This window comes from Erythrolamprus reginae, chromosome 7 (assembly GCF_031021105.1).
Source record: "Erythrolamprus reginae isolate rEryReg1 chromosome 7, rEryReg1.hap1, whole genome shotgun sequence".
Lineage (NCBI taxonomy): Eukaryota > Metazoa > Chordata > Lepidosauria > Squamata > Dipsadidae > Erythrolamprus > Erythrolamprus reginae.
In genome coordinates, this window is record NC_091956.1 from 37,324,406 (window position 1) to 37,342,023 (window position 17,618).

Genomic DNA, 17,618 nt, shown 5'->3' on the forward strand with positions numbered 1-17,618 from the left:
AGGGGCTTAGATACCTTGCCTTTGTCATGGTCAGATCATTTTCTGCTATGGCTTAATTTTAAGGTTCCAATGTTCTCCTGCAGGGAGGCAGAACCAATTAGGTGGTTCCATCCCAGAGGACACTTGGGGATTTGCCAGATTCACTTGTTCACAATCTGGCGTAGTCCCTTGCTGCAGCTTGGAATGCGCCTGCGGCAGGGGCTCTAGACTGGATTGCGCCTTTGTGATCTCTCTGTGGCAGTAGACCCTGGAGATCTCCTTGGTTCACCAAGGAACTCAAGGGGATGAAATGCCAAAACAGATGTCTAGAGAAGTGTTGGAGGAAAAGTAAATCTGAATCTGACCGAACACTTGTAAGAGCTCATATGGAGACTTACAAAGTGGTACTCAGGGTGAGAAGATGCATGTATCATGTCGCCTTGATTGCATCTGTAGAATCCCACCCACCCGCCCTGTTTAGAATGACTTGCTCCCTCCTTAACCTGCGGGGAGAGGGTGCCGAACCCTTGCAGGATAGTGCTGAAGATTTTAATAAGTTTTTCACAGATCTGGACAGACCTTAACTCCAATTGGAATGCGGCTGACAACGGATCAATTGAGGTGACAGGGGCTCATCTTAGTCCTGTTGTGTGGGAGGAGTTTGACCTGGTAACATCTGATGAAGTGGACAAGGCCTTGGAAGCTATGAGCTCTGCCACATGTTTGTTGGACCCGTGTCCCTCCTGCTGGTTTTGGACAGCAGGGAGGTGACACAGCGCTGGGTCCGGGAGATTGTCAATGCTTCTTTGAGGGAAGGGTCCTTTCTAGCTGCCTACAAGGATGCAATTGTGTGCCCCCTCCTCAAAAAGCCTTCTCTGAATCCAGCTGTATTCAACAACTATTGTCCCGTCTTTGGGAAGGTTGTTGAGAAAGTGGTGTCACTCCAGCTCCAAGAGTCTTTGGATGAAGCCAATTATCTAGGCCCTCAGCAGTCAGGATTCAGGCCCAGCTACAGCATGGAAATTACTTTGGTTGTGCTGAAAAATGATCTCTGGCGGGTCTAGTATAGGAGTTTATCCTCTATCCTCTATCTTCACATTTCAATGGCTTTCATTGACCATGGTATCCTGCGCCGGCTGGAGGGGTTAGGAGTGGGAGGCACCATTTTACGGGATTTGCCTCCTACCTCTCTGGTTGGATGCATGCAGTGTTAGCAGTGGGTCAGAGGTTGACTCCTAGGTCCCTCCCTTTTGGGGTTCCACAGGGGTCAGTCCTCTCATCTCTGCTATTTAATATCTACATGAAACCACTGGGTGAGATCATCCGAGGGCATGGGGTAAGTTATCATCAGTATGCTGACGATACTCAGCTATACATTTCCACCTTGTGTCCACTAAGTGAAGCAGTGGAAGTGGTGTGCCGGTGTCTTGAGGCTGTTGGGGTCGGGATGGGTGTTAACAGGTTCAGACTCAACCCTGATAAAAGGGAGTGGCTGTGGGTTCTACCTCACAAGGACATGTCCACCTCTCCATCCATCACTCTGGCGGGGGGACTTTTGACCCCCTCAGAGAGGGTCTGCAACTTGGGCCTCTTCCTCAATCCACAGCTTTTGGCTGTGGCAAGAGAGGTGTTTCACCTGGTGCACCAATTCCTATTTGGACAGGGAGTTTCTACTTATAGTCACTCATTCCCTTATCATCTTGAGGTCTGACTACTGTAATGTTTCTACATGGGACTAGCTTTGAAGTGTGTTCAGAAACTGCAAATTGTGCAAAATGCAGCCACATGAGTAGCCATGCACCTTCCTAGGCATGCCCATGTTTCTCCAGCACTCCGCAGACTGCATTGGCTGCCGATTGGCTTCTGGACACAATTCAAAGTGTTGGTTATGACCTATAAAGCCCTACATGGCATTGGACCAGATTACTTGTGGGACCGCCTCTTACCGTATGAGTCCCAGTGACTGATTAGATCCCACAGTTTTGGCCTTCTCCAGGTCCTATCGGCTAGACAATGTCCCTTTGTGGGGCCTAGGGGAAGAGCCTTCTCTGTGGGGGCTCCAGCACTCTGGAATCAGCTCCCCCCAGAGATTTGTACTTCCCCCACCCTGCTCGCCTTCCATTAGAGTCTGAAGACCCATCTATGCTGCCAGGCTTGGGGCCACTAGATGAGTGTGATGTATATCTGTTGTTCGAATGGGAATGTGTGATTTTTAATGTTATTAGGGTTTTTAGAGTAATTAGTTAAATAAATTGGATTTTAGATATTTATATTGTATATTGTTTCTTTGATATGTTGTAAGCCACCCCGAGTCCTTGGAGAGGGGTGACATATAAATCCAATAGATAGATGATAGATAGATAGATAGATAGATAGATAGATAGATAGATAGATAGGTAGGTAGGTAGGTAGGTAGGTAGGTAGGTAGATAAATACATTTTATAGTTAACAGATGAGCAATTCAAAACCCTAACTTCATGTCAGGTGTGACAGCCATGGCTGACCACCCCGAACGCGGCAAATCTTGGAGCTTTGCCGAACCGTCTTTTAATGGCCTCACCCACTGTGCCCAGTAACCATACTTCTGTCGACTGCAGATTCTCCATAAACTATACACAAAGGTTTGTGAATGATCCCAACAGTTTCTTTCTCTACAGTGAGAAATTCAATGATGACATGCTGCTTGTAACATACCTCAGTGACAGATGCTATTTTGAAACACTGCTGCAGCTACATTATCTGTCTGAAGAAATGCAAAATTTACACACACACTCTTGACAATTCAAATAATGTATATATAAGTTTCACATTCATATCATTACTGTAGGCTGAGAAAAAAATGTGGTGCATTACATTCTGGGCAATCCTTGTACCCACTTATATACAACTAATAGTGTTGCCACAATTAAATGTAAAATAATAATTATAATTTTTTCCCTTTCTTTTTTTTTTTGAAATTTTTTATTGAATTTTTTTTTAAAGGACAAACAAAGACACACAACATTGAACACTCAAGGAGCTGCCATTGCTCCGCTTATCTACAAAAAATAAAAACCTAACTATAGTCAGATCAATAGAAAAATAACATACATTTATATTAGATATTTATTAAATTTGACTCTATATGTTAATTAATTACTTTGTCTGTAAAATACTTATTCAAATACATATAATATAGCAAATAGCATGTCTAAATTTATTCTACTGTAAACATTTTTTAAACTATTAAATTCTAACTTATAAAATTTCAAAACTATAAGTTCAAAAAGTTATAAATTCTTGTTACTTTAACGTGTAATATTATTTTTAAAATCCCACCATTCATACAATTTATTCCATATTTTATAATATTCTGTTTCTACTTGATTATTCAATCATTTTGTCATCATATCTAATTCTGCACATTCCATAATTTTTTTATAAACTTCTGTGTCCTTTGGTATTTCCTTATCTTTCCATTTCTGCGCAAATGTAATTCTTACTGCAACCAATATATGCATTATTAAATAATAAATTTCTTTTTTATACTTAATATTAGAAATACCCAATAAGAAAAATGCAGGAGATTTTTTAATCTTCTCCTTTGTTATTTCATTTATCAATTTCTCTACTTTATTCCAGTATTCTTTTGCCTCTAAACATGTCCACCATACATGGTAATATGTGCCAATTTCTTTTTTACATTTCCAACATATAGGTGAAACTGTTGGAAACATTTTGGAAATTCTATATGGTGGAAGGTGCCATCTATAGAACATCTTAATTTGATTTTCTTTAAAAGAAATTGATTTTGTTATTTTCCAATTATATACCCAAATCTTTTCCCATGTTTCTAAGTCTATTTCTTTGCCAAAATTTTTGCACCAACTGATCATGTTGTCTTTTAATATCCACCCTATTGTTCTATGATTTATTAAATATTTATATACATTTTCAATTATCTTTACTTGATTTTGAAGTAATAATTTATTTAATACATTGTTTTCTTTTCTGAAGATGTATGTTTTTACATCCTTTTGATATCTGGAGCTAATCTGTGTGTATTGCCACCAATTTAACACAGTACCTAATTCTTGCAACTCTTGTTTTGTTCTGAGTTTTAATTGATTGTCCAGTAAATCCCTATATTTCCAAATCTTACCTTCCTTTGCTAAGTTCGGATGCGTGATGGCTTCTATAGGTGAGATCCATTCTGGCATTACTAAGAAGTGATTTTTCTTTATTTCGATCCATACATCTATCAATGCTTTTCTAATTATATTGTTTTTAAAATATGAATGTGTTTTAATCTTATCATACCATATAAAGGCATGCCAGCCTAACATTAAATCATGGCCTTCCAAAATAAGTAACCTTTGATTGTCCAAGGTTAACCAGTCTTTTATCCATGTTAGGGCAGTGGCACAATAATATAATTTCCAATTTGGGAGGCCAAGTCCTCCTCTTTCTTTACGATCTTCTAACGCATTTTGCTTTATTCTTGGTTTCTTGCCTTGCCATATAAATTTTTTTATTGTCTTATTTAATTATATAAAAAATTTCAATCCTGGATTTATTGGAATAACCTGAAAAAGAAACAAAGTTTTGGGGAGGATATTCATCTTGATTGTAGATATTCTTCCCACCAATGTTAATTGCTAATTGTTCCAAACTTCTGTCTTTTTTTTATCTGTCCTAATAATTTCAAATAATTATCATTTTTTATAGATATGGCTTTAGAGGTCATCCAAATCCCTAAATATTTCACCTTTTTTGTAGTTTTCATATTTGATAAATCTTCTAAATGTTTTTTTTTGTATCTCTGTCATATTTTTTGTAAAAATCTGTGTCTTATCTTTATTTATTTTTAATCCTGCAACTTTCCCATATTCCTCAATTAAATTTATTAGCCTTGAAATAGATTTTATAGGATATTCTAAAATTAGAACATCATCTGCGAATGCTTGTACTTTACAAATCTCCTTTCTTATCTTCAACCCTTTTATCTCCCTGTCAGCTCTTATTTTTATCAACAGTGCTTCCAGGGTTAAAATAAATAAGAGTGGTGATATTGGGCACCCTTGTCTTACTCCTCGTTGTATTGTCACCTTTTCAGTTAACTCACTATTTATTATAATTTTAGCTGTTTGTTCAGAATATATTGCATCTATTATATTAAAAAAACTAGTTCCAACCTCCATCCTGTTTAATTGTATTTTCATAAAATTCCAATCAACATTGTCAAATGCTTTTCTCGCATCTAAAAATATAAGCGTCATTTGTTTTTCTGGATGTTGTTCATAGTATTCTAATGTATTTATTATTGTTCTTAAATTATTTTTAATTTGTCGGACTTCCGGCTTGGCGGAGATCGCGGCGGGACATCTTTGGCAGGGCTCTGCCAGGCGATCCCTTCTACCCCCTTCGAAGGTCGCATTTGCGATCGGATCGGGCTCGGATGGCCCGATCCCAGAACAGGGGGCTCTCCTCTGCCCGAGGAGCCATCGCTGAGACTCCGGAGGCAGCGGTTCGCCCCGCAGCTTTGAAGACGGGAGAACCGATCCTCCTTCCCTAAGAGGATCGGCCAGCGCTTTCTCCCCTCGCCCAGCGGGAAGCGGAGAAAAATCTTTAAAGTGAAAGTTTTACATTTAACCAACTGAAAAGAATACATCCGATAAAGGACTTAAGGTAAAAAAAAAATCTCCTCTTTGTTTCAAGATTAAAATTTGAAGATTCGATCGTTCGGAAGCCTCAAGGGAGAGTTTTCTTTAACGAGGCGAAAGTGAAAGTTTTTTTTTTCTCTTTGAGTCTCATCCGCAAATAACAGCCGAGACTAATCCTTCCCATTTTCATTGTTCTCATCTTGCAAGTGAATTTTGGAATCTAAAAAAAAATATATTTTTTTTTGCCTTATGCTTTAATAAAAGAACTTAAACTGGAAATGACTATTTAGAAGATTTTAATCCTTAAAAGAAATTAGTAATGATGAGCAAAACTTCTTTTTTATAGTCTGTTAAAAACATTGTGTTCCGGGCTGACATCTTAACAGCGGAGGAATATAACTTTGTTGCCATATTTTTTTTTCCCATTTGCTGTCTTTGCAACATAATAACATTATATAACAACTTGAAAACAAAAGGGAAATAGAAGGATCTGATACCTTTCCTTTGGATTAACCTAACTGGATTACTTGCTGATTGCCTTTGGATTACTTTGGATTACTTGCTGACTGTCTTTTTCTTGGGATTATTTTTCTTCTTTTGAGAACCTTCTCACATCTGCCTGGTTATATGAACTTCTGACTCCTAACCTGACTCCATTTTGAGATCTACTTTTTTTGCCTTTGTCTTGAATTTGGAAAAGAACATAGACTCCATTTTAACCACAAGAAAATTATTAATTTGACTTTCTTTTTGAGACCTGCAACTGGGATTAAGTATAACAGTACCTTCTGACATTTGGATTCACACTCTTCATTTATTTAGTATAATTTCTTGATCTATAAGAAGATTATAACTATATATATTGTGTTTTCTTTTTGATTAATTAATCCTTTTTTTGATTCCCTTCTGATTTTCCTTCTCTTTACACCTATCTGTAAAAGAAGTTTGAATTGAAGACTATGCACTGTTAGCAAACTTTGGTTTCCTGCTCTATTCCAATTATTTGAATTGTAATATTCCCCCTTTCTCTCTCCTTTTTTTTCTCCCCTTTTACTGCTTTATTAAGTCCTTTTTATCTTCCTTTTTTTTACCTCCTTAGAATCTCCCTTTTTAAAATAGTTATTATTCTCTCTTTGCTGTTATTTACACTGTCTTCTTACTAGACCATTTATTTTTAACTTTTTAATTTTTATCTGTTTCTTATTTTTAAAAGTTTTACATTTGTTTTCTGTGTTATTATATTTTTAAATTTTTAAATTTCCAAAATAATAACAATAATAATAATAATAATATATATTGGATTTTGAATTTTGAAATTTCTTGATAACTGAATACTTGTAATTTAAGGGTAACTGTTAACAAAATAGATTGAATAGATTTGGAATTTATAGAAACTTTCTTCCTTTCACTACATATAAATTTAGATTGATTTAAGTTAATTTGAATTTTAAACTGTGGATTCAAAATTGATAATGTCAACTTCTTCAACTGTTGTTAAAACGGTCAAAAAACAAACTACTGCAACAATCTCTTCTCCACAAGTGTCGCCGCGTCCCTCCCCGACGCACCAGGCGTCAGCTATGTCTTCCAAGGATAAAGAAAAAGACAAAACAATGCAGTCCAATTTTGCAACACTACAAGAAACTTTAAACAACATGCAGGACTTTATGTTTAAATCTCAAGAAAATGCTACCCAACAAAGAGAGGCTATAAAAGAGGATGCAACACAACAAAGAGAAGCTATAAAAGCGGACTTGACAGAATTCAAAAAGGAGATGGCCCAATTGAAAGTTGACATGGCCGAGGTGAAAGACCAGATAAAGGTGATTCAACAAACACTACAAGAAAGTGATGATCGAGTGAAAAAGGTTGAAGAGAAATCTGACAAAAATGCAAAAAGAATAGATTATCTTGAAGGGAGAGCTGATGCAAGACATAGAAGACATGATGAATCAATCATCCAGCTGGAGATGCAACGTGCTTCGTATGGACTACGATTTCAGAACATGAAAGAGGAAAAAGATGAAGATTTAAAAATGACTATGGCGGAAACTATTGGAGGAATACTCCAGGAGGATCCTGCTGCGCTAGTAAAAGAAATCGATGAAGTTTACTGAACTTCGAATAGTTACATCCGTCGCCACAACCTCCCAAGAGAGATTCACATCAAATTCACCAGGAAAACCTTGCGAGATGACATACTCCACTGGGCAAGAAACTCCAAACTCCAACATCAAGGAGTGGAAATAAAAATATTAAAACAAGTTCCAAGAAGTGTCAGAGAGAGCAGAAGAGATTACCATTTTCTTACAAGAATCCTGATTAAAGAAAATATAACCTATCGTTGGTTAATCCCACAAGGTCTTTCTCTGACATGGCGCTCTACAAGATACAAGCTGGAAAATGTAGAACAAGCTAGATATTTCTTTGAAAATAGTGGCATCAGCCACATGGACTTTTCAGATAAGCAACAAGAGGCTCAACAACAATCAGCACAACACCAACCAGGGGAGAAACTAGCAATCCAACAAGAAGAACTTTTGGGGGCCACTGCTCAGGCAATAGAGCAGGACCAAGGTGCTAGAAGAGTTCAACCCCAGCGAGAAACCAAAAAACCTACTAAATGACAACAACTAAAGATCTAAAGATCTTCTCGGTAAATGTTAATGGACTTAACGAACCAAGGAAAAGGAAACAAATCTTTTCTAAAATCAGAAGTCAAAATGCTCAAATTGCAATATTACAAGAAGTACATATTAAAAAAGATAACCAAAAACTATTGTTGAATCCCAAAATTGGAAAAATGTATGCTGCATTAGCAGATCAAAAAAAAAGAGGTGTGGTGATGTATGTAGAAAATTCTATAAATTCCAAACAAATATACAAGGATAATGACGGTAGAATATTGATTGTACAAGTTGATATTGAACCTAGACCTATAGTGGTTGTCTCTATTTACGCTCCCAATGAAGACCAAATGACATTTTATAAAAATTTACATCAAATAATAATAGATTTAGCAATTGAGAATATATTAATAATAGGTGATTTTAATGCTATTGTGAATAGGCAACTAGACCATTCGGGGGGGGGGGAGTAATAATAAAAGGAAAAAAACAAAAAGAAATTTACTACCTAGTACTTTCCAAAAAATGAAAACAGAATTACTGTTAAATGATATATGGAGGGAAAGACACCCCCACAAAAGACAATTTACGTTTTATTCTAACCCCCACAAAATCTGGACAAGAATAGACATGGTATGGACACCAAAAATGGTTGCACAACAAATAAGGGAAGTAGAGATAGATGTTAATACATGGGCCGACCACAACCCAATAGTGGTCTATATAAGAACGAATAATAAACAGAATACTTGGCGGATGAATAGAAATATATTGAAGGATAAGAAATATAAGGACTGGATCGAAAAGGAATTAAAAAATTTTCTTGAAATTAACAAAACTCCAGACACCACTTCACAGAATTTATGGGACACACTCAAAGCTTATATAAGAGGGTTAACAATATCCTATATAGCAAAATATAATAAGGAAAATAAATTAAAGTATCTACAATTAATAAATGAATTAAAACAACTGGAATCTACATCGCAGCAACACACCAAGAGTAGAGATTTTAAAACAGAAATAAATGTGATTAAACATAAAATTAGAATTATAGAACAAAATCAAATAACTGAAAAAATTAAGAGAGCAAAACAACATTATTTTGAACATGCAAATAAACCAGGCAGATGGTTAGCATATAAACTTAGAAAGCAGAGTCAATCCAAATTGATAAAAAAATTAGAAGATAAAGATGGTACAATAAAATATGACACAGAAGGAAAGGCAGATATTGTCTATAACTTTTATAAAGATCTTTATGCCAAAGACAATGTTAGCGAAGATGAAGTTTTTAATTACTTACAGGCTTCAAAATTACCACAAATAACAGAAGACCAACAGACTATGTTGGATGGACCAACAACAATGGAAGAACTCCTAACTATAATTAAAAAACAGAAAAACAACAAGGCCACTGGTCCGGATGCTATACCGGCAGAATGGTACAAGATAGACAATGAAATAGTAAGAACTCATATGTTAGAAACTTTTAATTTATGTAGACTTGAGGGTAAAATCCCGAAATCTTGGTCAGAATCGTTGACAACTTTAATACACAAATCCGGTACTGACCCAGTAAAAATCAAAAATTATAGACCCATATCTTTATTAAATGTAGACTATAAAATATTTATTGCCATTTACGCAGATAGACTTAAAAGAATTATAAATGGAATAATACACCAAGATCAAAATGGATTTTTACCAGGGCGACAAATTAAAAACAATCTTAGAACCGTAATAAACACATTAGAATACTATGAACAACATTCAGATAAGACAGCATCTTTAATGTTCTTAGACGCTCAAAAGGCCTTTGACAACATCAATTGGACATTTATAAAAATGCAATTAAACAAAATGAGATTTGGCCCAAAATTTGTTAATTTAATAGATACTATATATTCAAAACAAACGACTAAGATAATATTAAATAATAACCAATTACAAACACTTGATATAAACAAGGGAGTTCGTCAAGGATGCCCTATATCACCATTGCTATTTATTATGACACTTGAAACCTTATTAATTAAAATAAGAGCGGATTCTGAAATAAAAGGTTTAACTATAGGAGGCGAAACTTACAAACTCCAAGCTTTTGCAGATGATTTAACGTTTATAATTGAAGAACCGATAACAACAGTTCCTTTGCTATTGCAAACTATTGAACAATACGGAAAGGTAGCAGGTTTAAAGATAAATAAAAGCAAAACTTCTTTCTTAACCAAAAATATGAATAAAATACAAGAAACTAAACTAGAAAATATTTCTGGAATAAAAACCGTAAAGAAAGCAAAATATTTAGGAATAAATTTAACAGCGAAAACAATAACATTAAAAAATGATAACTACATAAAACTATTATCAGAAATTAAAAAAGATTTAGAAACGTGGAATAGCCTGAAAATATCATTCTTAGGAAGAATTGCTACAATCAAGATGAATATTTTGCCTAAGGTTTTATTTCTTTTTCAGGTAATTCCAATAAATCCAGGGGGAACTTTTTTTAGAACTTTGACAAATTTAGTTAAAAAATTTATATGGCAAGGGAAAAAAGCAAGGATAAAAATAAACTGCTTAGAAGACATTAAAGAAAGAGGAGGATTTGGTCTTCCAAACTGGAAATTATATTACCAGGCCGCCGCCTTAACATGGATTAAAGATTGGATAACTTTAGAGAATAAAAGGATATTAAATTTAGAAGGACATGATCTCATGTTAGGCTGGCATGCATTTATATGGTATGACAGGGAAAAAAATCATTCATATTTTAAAAGACACACATTAAGGAAGTATTTATTAGAGGTTTGGAAAGACATAAAGAAAAATCACTTCTTAACCGTTCCAGAATGGATAGCCCCCCTAGAAGCAATAACACATCCAAAGTCTATAATAGACACGAAAATATCTTATAGATATAAAGAACTATTAAATGACCAGATGAAGTTAAAACCTAGGAATAAATTACAAGAAGAAGGAATAATAATAGACTGGTGGCATTATGCCCAGATTCGATCCAGATATCAGAAGGATAAAACTCTTTACATTTTTAATAAAAGTAAGAATTTGTTAAGTAATTTAATCATCACCAATTCGGTTAAAATGATTGGGAAAATATATAAATTTCTTATCGCTCACAAGAACATAGAGTTGACTTTAAAAGATACTATGATAAGATGGTGCAGAAATATAGGTAAGGAAATAGACATAGATACTTGGGAAAAAGTTTGGATTAATAATTGGAAAATGACCAAGTCAGTTTCATTAAAAGAAAACCAAATTAAAATGTTTTATAGATGGCACCTCCCACCAAACAGGATAGCAAAAATGTTCCCTAAAACATCCCCACTATGTTGGAAATGCAAGAAAGATATAGGAACTTATTACCATCAATGGTGGACATGTGGTAAAGCTAAAATTTATTGGAAGATGATTGAGAAGATTTTAAAAGAAATATTAAAGCATGATATAGATAACACCCCGGAATTTTACTTATTAGGAATTACTAAACAGACTTATAAGAAAGAAACTTACTATTTAATTATACACATATTAACTGCGGCTAGAATAATATATGCGCAAAACTGGAAGGGGGTGGAAATCCCCAAGAAAGAAGAAGTTATAGCTAAAATATTAGATTGCGCCGAAATGGATATGATGACAAGACGATTAAACGATCAAGAAGACACTAAATTTTATGAAACATGGAATAATGTATATAGATGGTTAGATAAGGAAAAATAAGAGATAGATCTGTTTTTATTTAGGTAATAACAATATTAATATTAGTTCAAATGTATTTGTTGATGACTTTGATATAATAGTTAATTCACAAGTAACATATTAAGAATTTTGTTTTATGTATGCTTACTAACTGAGATTTGATTAAATGTTTGATTAGATGAATATATTACACATAGACAACATATTAAGAATTCTCATTTATACCGTATTAACATTGCATTTAAGATTTGAAAATTTTTTATTAGACTTTTTAACAATTAACAAATGTTTGATTATGTATTCTTTTTTTTTTATTTGAATGTATACTTTCAAAAGAAGCGGGGAAATACATCCCCACTTTATGTTTAATGTTTGTATGTCTGTATGTCTATTTTATGAAAAACAATAAAAATATTTTAAAAAAAAAATATTTTTAATTTGTCTTCCTGGTAAATGTTCTGCCTGACCGGCCTCAAGCAATGATTAACGGTCCAGGAAAGAAGGTCAGACACACACGTGCTTAGTTAGTCAGCAAACTTGTATTAAACAGTAAAGAAAAAAGTCTAAAGCAAATGGTCCTTACTTTCAGGAGTAACACATAGGATTCGTTGAAAATTCAGTCAGCTACAAAGTTAAGTGAAAAGCCAACAAATACAAAAGTCACGGAGCATAAATATTCCAAGAGTCTCTGAATATTCACAGCACAAAAGCAGCAGCTTGTCCCAGAGTTTTCAACTCCCACAACGCTGAGTTGAAATCCAAGAGCAGGAACTTCAAAGCAGGAACAAACGATGCCACACAAACCACCCAGATAATCAGCCACAGTTTGCCTTGGCCCCATTCCCATTTTATGCCGTTAGCCCTCATTAAGGGAACCACACCCAGCCCAGTTGTGCTTATCCTACTTCTTAAAGCGATCCCTTCTTTGCAAGGCCCTTCGGTTGCGTAAATTAATGTATTGTCCTGCAGACAAACTGAGAGAGGATAAACTGTCTGACGAACTGCCAGCCCCCTCCCCTGAACTGTCTGCCAATTCTTCCTGGCTCTCTGCCCCATCTTCCTGACTGACTGCTACATCTTCCTGGCTGTCAGCTCCATCTTCCTGACTGTCTGCTACATCATCCTGGCTGTCAGCCAGGCTTTCACAGTCACTGTGTGCAGTGTCTCCCCCATCTGTGGGGGCAACAGCTGGCCCAGGCCCAAACACAACAGTAAAAAACCATTTTGATCATATCATTTATAATGTTTTTAAACCTGTTGGCAAAAATTGATATACAAATTTTATAATCTACGTTTAACAATGAGATTGGTCTATAGTTCTCAATTTTTTCTTTTTCTGTACCCACTTTATGTATTAAGGTTATTAACGTTTCTGTCCATGTTTTAGGTAACACACCTTCTGCCATTATTTGATTGTATATCTCAAACATATTTAGGAAGAGTATTTCTATATCTAATTTATAAAATTCTACTGGTATCGCGTCTGGACCTGTCGCTTTATTATTTTTCTGGTTCTTTATAGATTGTTTTAGTCCCATTTCTGTAATAGGTTTATTTAATCTTTGTTGTTGTGCTTCGGTTAATACCGGTAAGTCGATATTTTTCAAATATTCAAAAATTAAATCCTCATTTATTTCTTCCCTCGTATATAATTTTCTGTAAAATTCTAATACTACTTCCTTCTTTTCTTTTATTCTATGTTTCATTTCACCTTTTGAGTCTAACAAATTTTTTATGATTTTATTTTCCCTCTCTTTTCTTAATTTATATGACACCCATCTTCCTGGTTTATTCGCATGTTCAAAATATTCTTGCTTTGCTCTCTTTATCTTTTCTATTATTGGTTCTTGTTCCATCAATCTCAATTTATGCTTTATTAATTCTCTCTGATTTTTAGCTTTGTCACCATTATCGCCTTTTTGCATTATTGTTTCTACTTTTTTGAGATCTTCTACTAATTTTTCATAACGTATTTTCTTTTCTTTATTTATTTTTTTTTGCTATATAAGAGATTGTTAACCCACGTATATATGCCTTTGTTGTGTCCCATAAGTTTTGGGGAGTAATGTCACTATTTTTATTTATTTTTTTAAAAAATCTCTAGTTCTTCCTCAATCCATTTTTTATACTCTGGATCTTTTATTATATTTCTATTCATTGACCAGTTATTTATTTTCTTTTTACCTTTCCAATATATCACTAAAGGACTGTGGTCTGCCCAGGTATTTGTTTCTATTTCTATTTTGCTAATTTGTTCCATTATGTGTGGTGATGCCCAATCCATGTCAATTCTGGACCAAGTCTTATGTGGGTTAGAATAAAAAGTGTATTGTCTATCTTTTAAATGGTATTCTCTCCATATATCCTTCAATACTAGTTCTGTGCTCATTTTCCAAAGTGTCACAGGTAAAATTACCTTTTTTTTCTTTTCTTTCCTTTTTCCAGTATAATCCATTGGTCATCTGAAATTGCATTAAAATCTCCTATTATTATCATATTTTCAATTGCCAATTCCCTTATTTTTTCATGTAAATCTTTATAAAATTGCTTTTGGTTATCATTTGGTGCATAAATTGAGACAATTACAAAAGGTTTTGTTTCAAGATCTAATTGTACCATCAAAATCCTATCATCAGTGTCATTGTATATTTCTTTAGATTCAATTGATTCATCTATATACATTGCTATACCCTTTTTCTTTTGATTTGCTAAACTGGTATATAATTTTCCCAATTTTGAGTTGTTCAGAAGACTCTGTTTTGTTTTTTTAATATGAACTTCTTGTAAAATATTTATCTGTGCTTTTTGTTTTTTAAGTTTGGCAAATATTAGGTTTCTTTTCTTTGGATTATTCAACCCATTTACATTGACTGAAAAAATTTCCAAGTCATGTGTCATCTCTATTTGTAGTATTTTTTTGCTTCCTTTGGTTCTCGAAGTCTAGTTTCTAAAATTAATTCTTGTGATCAGTGTTCCTTGTAAGCTGTGCGCATGAGCATGTGCTTGCCCCCAAAATACCCCTCCCGTGCACTCTTTTCCATGGGCGCGCACTCCCAATCCCCCTGCCAGCCCACGGGGGAGGCGAGAGGGAGGCACCAGCATTAGAAGGAAAGGGAACCTCCCCACCATGCCTCCAGCCCCCTCATGCCCCTGGCCTCTCGGCGCTGCCCCCCCGCCCGCCCGATTCGCCCCCTCTCCTCCTCTTCCACCAAAAGAAAAGCGCGGAGGCTGCCTGCTTGAGCCTCCCATTGCTCCACACCGCTTCGCCCTGCCTGTCATGCTGGACCTCCGTTGTGTTTTTGGGGGGAGCAGCAGGAAAGCCCTGTGCCGGCCAGGAAAGCCAGCTTTACGGGAAAGCAGCACGACCTTTTAAACATGCTGCTTTCCTGCACCTCTTTCCTGGGGGAGGAAGTGGCTTCCTCCCCCCCTTGTCCAGGAAAGAGTTGCAGGAAAGCAGAGCATTTGAAAAGCGCGCTGCTTTCCTGGAAAGCCGGCTTTCCTGGCCGGCACAGGGCTTTCCTGCCGCTCCCCCCCTGAAAACACAATGGAGGTCCAGCATGACAGGCAGGGCGAAGCGGCATGGAGCAACGGGAGGCTCAAGCTGGTGGCAGCAGACCTCTGTTGTGTTTTCGGCTGCGGGGGGGCAGGAGGACCTTCCTGGCTTTCCTGGGCAGTTGGCTTGAGCCTTGTGCTGGTCAACAAAGCTGGCTGCCCACTGGAGACATGGAGAGAAAGAAGGGAAAGAGAGGGAGGGAAAGAGAAGTGGAGAGGAAAGAAGGAGGGAGGGAGGGAAGGGAGAGAAAAGTGAACGAGAGGGAGAGAGAAAGGGAGGAAGAGAGGAAGGAAGGAAGGAAGAGATAAATATAAAGGGAGAGAGGGAGAAAGAGAGGGAGAGTGAGGGGAAGAGGGGAAGGAAGGAAAAGAGAGAGAGAAAGAGAAAAAAGTGGAAGGAAGAGAGAAGGAAAGAAAGGAAGGGAGAGAGAGAGAAAGAGAGAGAGGAGATAGGAAGGAAGAGAGAGAGTGAGAGAGAGCAAGAAAGAAAGAGTGAGAGAGGAGACATAAAGGAAGAGAGTGAGAGAGAGGAATAAAGCAAGAGAGAGAGAGGAGTGGAAGGAAGAGAGAGAGAAATGATAGAAAAAAGGGGAGAAAAAAGAGAAATGAGAAAATGATTGAGGCAGAGAATGACAGGAAAGAGAGAGAAACAGAGAGAAGTGACTCTTGATTTAAAGCATATGGTAAAAGCACTTAAATAATAACAGAGAAAAAAAACCCAGCCCTCACCTGTTTTTATTAATAGTTATGTTTTTGGATTTGCTGGTTGTTTTAGTTTTAATAGTAATAGAGTTTTGTTTTGTTTTATTATTAATTTCTTTTAATAAAAAAGAAGGGATTTATTATATTTATTTATTTATTTATTTATTTATTTATTTATTTATTTATTTATTTATACTTCTATGCTGCCCAGTCCCAAGGGAACTGCCGTTCAGACAGTATACTTTTCCGCCCACCCCAAAAAAAAAATTAGAGGGGACATTGCTTGTGATACTGTTGGTTGTTTCTTCTTTGCTTCTGGTATTTTTTCCCCACCTCCGCCCGTGGTCCCCATCATGTCGTCACTGCTCTTTGGCTCTATCTGAGGCTGATCAATCCTATCCAATCCGGTACGTGCTAAGAAAGATCTTGTGAGTTCCACACTGTCAATTATCACTTTTGTTGATTGCCAAGTTAGAGTAAGGCCCTCTGGTACCAGCCATCTAAACACGATATTTTTCTTGATCAAAATACTTGTAAGAAAGTAGTATTCTCTTCTGCTTTCTCTCACCCTTTTCGGAACTTGTTTCAGAATTGTGATGCCCTTTCCATTAAGTTGAAATTTCTGGTTTCTTGTCAGTCTCATGATCTCGTCTTTAATTACTCTTCTTGAAAACTTAATATGTACTTCTCTTGGTAGGTTATGACGTCTTGTCTATCCAGTTTGGACTCGGTAAACTTCATCTATTTCCCTTTTCAATTCTGCGGGATCCTCTTGCATAATTCCTCCTATCACTTCTGCCATTTTTGTAGGTAAATCTTCATCTCTTTCTTCTTCAATGTTTTGAAATCTCAGGCCATGCGATGCGGATTGGAGTTCAAGGTTAGTTATTGTGATATCAAAGCCTCTACAAGCTTTGTAGTTATGGTCTTCATATTCATCCACTTTCTGCCCCATAGGTTGGATCTTTTCCTCTGTAACTTTAATTCTTTTTTCGTTCTCTTGCAAGTTTTGTTGTATGACTTTTATATTCCCATCCATTACTACCATGTTTCCTTTTACTTCTGTTAGTTCTTTTTTAATCTCATCTTTCATCTCTTTCATCTCTTGTGTCATTTCTTGTTTCATCTCTTCCAGGTACTTCTTCATTTCTTCTTTATTAGTCTCAAGTTGAATTTGTGTCTGAGCTTGTGTCTTCTGCATAAGATCTTGAATACCAGCTAGTGCATCCTGTATGGACTGGAAGTTTGGATCTGCAGGCAACTTCTCTTTCTCTTTTTCTTTCTCCTTGGCTAGCATTGTAGTTATAGTCCTTTGTTATAAGGGGGGGACACTGTAATTCTATTGAAGGAGAAGGGTAGGGAAAAGAGAAAAAACTTTTTAAAGTTA